Source organism: Cariama cristata, unplaced genomic scaffold (genome assembly GCF_000690535.1).
Source record: "Cariama cristata isolate BGI_N322 unplaced genomic scaffold, ASM69053v1 scaffold17639, whole genome shotgun sequence".
Classification (NCBI taxonomy): Eukaryota; Metazoa; Chordata; class Aves; order Cariamiformes; family Cariamidae; genus Cariama; species Cariama cristata.
In genome coordinates, this window is record NW_009635438.1 from 20051 (window position 1) to 24689 (window position 4639).

A 4639-nucleotide genomic window follows, 5' to 3' on the forward strand; every position below is an offset into this window, starting at 1 on the left:
CCATGTGATAGAGGATGCTTTCATTACAGCTAACCAATGTACAACAGTAAGATTTCTGCAAAAAATGAGATTTTGATACCACCTTGGTTTTCAGTGGAACAAAACAACGCCTGCAGAAATTAAAAAGGAAAAAGGAAAAAGAAGATAATCTGCTCGAATCGAGCATTAATGTGGCCCTGGATCCTTGAAAATTCCCGGAGAGATCTCTGAGAGTAAGTACTGAACTCACCCTCTTCCTGACCTGCTACGCCATCCTGTCCCAGAAAAGTCCTTCCTCCAATAGTCCTTGGAAGACAATGCTGTGTTTTGAAGACAGATAGTCCAGAAAAGCAGGGGAAGGGTTCTGTGACTCTTCTACTAGAAATACAGTAAACATACCTAGTTCCCATCTCCTTTCCCCTAGGCAGCACTTTCCTTTTGCTGCTAACACGTACCACAAAGTGCAGTGCTGGTCACCGTGGCCTAGCCAGAGACAGACATGTCTGTCACACAATTATCACTACTGAAAAGACACCTACATCTAGGGTTTCCACGAAGTAATGTTTAAGTACTAAAACAACACTGGAGGCATACAGTGTGTCAAGGTTTGTGCAAAGTTTTAAAATAAAAGGGTTGAATTTGCTTTTCTGTTGTGCTGCTGGTAGGTGCAGTATGCTACCAGAGACTTCACCAGTTTTTGAAGACTGGTGTTTGTAGAGAGCTGTTTCAGAAAGGGGAATATTGATTGCTGCTGCACTGAGATCATAAATAGAGGATGTGTATAACATTTAAATGCTGAGGCTGTATTTTAGTATTGTTACTCAAGAATGGACTCACATACATCAAAGCAAAGCATGGACTTGTTTATGGTGCTGTTAGAAATCTTTCTCTGCATGACATACATAGTAACATTAATAATGATATCATTATTAGTAGAAGTAATTTATATTATGGTAATGTCTAGGCACTGCAAGAACCGAGCCTCTTCATGAAAGATCTCTGTAAAACAGAGAAGGAAGGAGACAATCTTGACCTAAAGAATAGCAATTTAGGCATTAGTCTACATGTGGATGGATCAGCAAAAGGTGTGGGGGGAGGTAACAGTAAAACAACCCTGGTCAGCACTGGAAGCTGCTGTCCTAGTTCACCAACCTGTTACCATTTTATATGGTCCATAGGCATCATGGGAGCAGGGAACTAGGGAATCTTTTACCGTTTTACAATTCAGCAAGGAAAGGGTGAGGTTCCAGCAGTGAAGGACACAGAAGAGATCACTGCAGTTTGTGTACAACATACGGATTTTAAGTAAACTGTTCTAGGCCAAGTCTTTCCCTGAAGGGAACTGTTGAGAGTTGCTGAAACTGTGTAGGCCTGCTAAGCAATGCTTTTGGGTAAGTAAAGTGCTATATTGGGGGCTTTAAAGTGTGGCTGAACTGTGAAAATCTCTCTCACAGAGGAGTGAATGTTGAAGGTTTGTACTACAATATCTGTATACTTACTTATTTGTAAAGCCTGAAACAGGAAGCGTTGCCAAGCCTTGTAGGATAGGCGTAATAATCTGCCAGCCTGTTTCCTTTGCATATACTGGGTTTCACAGAAAGAAAATACAGGAGCCTGGGCTCAGGGGAGTCCAGGAGTCTCTGAGAAGTGGGCTTGAAAATACCTTGCAGTTTGTTGTAGCAAGTAAGTTGAAGTGCAGAAGACAGGCTGAGAGGTGGCAAAGAGTTGGTTAATCCTGAAATGTAAAATAAATGGAAAATCTGGGCTACAGTTCTGATTTTCAGGAAATATGTATTGCTGGGTCAGATGCTCTACGATTTTATACATTGAAAAGTTTTACTCCTTCCCCACCTTCCTCCCAGGTTATGTGTACAAATTTTTCTTCTTAGTTTTTCGTCAGCTTTTAGATCTAGTTTTAGAATACTGTGAAGTGAATGCATTTACATGTCATACCATAGTATGATAAGATTTGCTTGTACAGAGTTTCATAATGCAGACCTCTATGGATAAAGGTAACTCAGGAGTTCCAGAAGTAACTTTTCCTTTCCTTGTTCTGTCTTGGAAAGCACAGAAAGATTTCTTTGTGCTCTTGATTCTGTTGACTCCAGTGCTTTCCTGTCAGCTTGAAAGGATCAGAACAAGTCTGTTCTAAGAGAACTGGTTTTGAAAAATTAACATTTAAACATTGTACTCTTCCCTATACCACAATGTGGAATGGATTCAGCAAAACACTTAAACACACACTTTAAATTGAAGTTTGAGTGAAGTTGCACAGAATCAAGTTTACCTATGTATTTGTTTAAAATGTGTTTGAGGACCGTTAAGTGCATGCATCCTTTCAGGAAACCTTTATTAGACACCAGAGGAAATTGATTAGGTCTAGATTTGATGTAACCTTAATATGCAGTGGGATTGCTGTCCGTTAGTTTTTGTTTTTAATGACCAGAATAGAAAATTCAAAACAAATGAAATATTTAGGAAACTATTATTATGACTACATCAAGCTGATCATGCAAACTAAAAGGCTTTTATAATAGTGAAAAAAACATGCTCTGTAAATTTTAGAGTCTGTCTGTTTCACTTCGCAGCTGCTGAGTAACAACTGTGGAAGCTGGCAGTTCCGTTTAATTTTGCGTCTCTGCTAACTTAAGTCTATAATCAGATGAACATTTTAGAAAAAGGTTGATCTCCAACTTCCTCTTACAGTTGGAGTAATATTTGACTGAAGGAGGGCAGCAAATTGAGTAGACTGATTTAATAAAAGACATCATCCATTTTACATATCTCTAGTACTTTTTCAGTTAGGAAAGAGCTTATGTATCTATTAAATATACTTGCAAAGGAGGAGAGTAGCTCCTTAGTAGGTGGTGTAGTGCTGGTTTTCCTTGGTTTACAAAAGGGACACAGTTTTACTGCTTCGAATTTTTGAAACTGTCTTTTGAGTAGTTATTTTAAAATCCTAGGTTTAGTAAAACTAAACCTTCCTTTAACTTGGCATGATAACAAAGGAATTTTTTTCAATTATTGGCTTCATCGAGAGGGAGTCTGAATATCACCGCTTAAGTTCTTATACTCTGGTCCTTCTATAATTAATGGAGAGGCTCTTTCAGACAGTGGTTTAAAACCTACTTCTAGGAATACGAATTTTATAATATTACCTAAAAAAAAAAAAGAAAATAAAAAAGGATAAAAAAGATAACATTCAGGAAATTCTGCTGCAGAAACAGACAAAGCAAAATGCCAGTGCACGGATATCAAATTTATTGGCATGGATTTTGTGACACAAGAGGCATATATGAACGTAGGACTCTCATTTAATATTTCCCAAATGAGATTAAAAAAGGTAAAAATTAAAAGTGCTTCTTCCAGTAGTGTGTGCATAGGAGAGCTGGTTAAAACTGTAAAAGGTTCTTCTTCAGTATTTTGAACTTCAGAGATGAATGTTTCCTGAAATGTCACGCTTCCATTACATATGGCTCATAACCTTTAAATGTGGTTACAGTAAAACAAAACGTATTTCAGATTCAACGCATTAATCCTCGATGAGAGATGTGCAGAGCTGTCATTTTCAACAAGCATTCATATATGGTCACTGGGGTTTTCATGGGTATGTTCCACAGAGACACTTTGCCTTTTAGCAGGTAAATCCAGATTTTTTTCCTAGCAAAACTGAGAAAAATCTGTCCTCGAAGAAAAGCAGCTATATACAATCTGTAGTGCTACCCTCTTGTTTCTCTAAAATTTTCAAGAGCTAAGAAACCCATTTTCACAATGCTGCCATAACGCTCTGCTTTTATTTGCCTATTTTTTAAAAAAATATCTCTAGTAAACACTGTCAATGAAGTTGCATGTTATCACCCTAGTGCCATCTGGAACAATCAGGCTTTCAACTTGACTGTTTAAAAATTAGGTGATTAAGCCGATAATGCTGGATAATATACGGTTCCTGTATTTTCTGTTTTGGTTTGCAAATTCATTCATAATATGTGCTAGGTTGCGTACCCCCAACTGTATTCAGTATTTTGGAAGAGTGGCTTTTCTGATTAGTTTATTTATTTGCCAAACATTATATGTGTAATGGGTCATTAAGTAACATGGCACTGAAGCTGTATTGTTTTGGGGGGATAGAAGCATTTCCAGAAATATTTTTAAAAGAACAAAGGCAAATTGTTCAGAGGTGGAAAGTCAATTGCATTTGGATCCCTCTGCCCCTATGACTCTTACTCCATAAATTACGACAGAGAGTCATTTCTGAGAGAGGAAGTAAGTTGAATGCAGAAACATCTGTGCTAAATGTCTAGTAACGTTGGCACCAGAGGAGAGAAGTATATCATAATCATAATATATTCATAGTATGATGTATATCATAATACCAAATAGGCCCAGGCTAGCAGCTGGTGGGATGGGGGAGAGAATAGGAAGAGCAAAAGTGAGAAAACTCCTGGGTCAACAAAAAGATGTTTTAGTAAGTGAAGGGAACACCTCAGTGATGCAAAGGCACTCACTCACCACCTTCCACCAGCAGAGCAATGCCCAGCAGTCTCTGAGCAGAAGCCACCTTGGCCAGACAACCCCCTCCCTCCTCTACCGCCAGCTTCGCTGCTGAGCACAGCGCTGGGGTTGGGGGGGGGGGGGGCCCTTTGGCCAGTCCCGCCTGTTG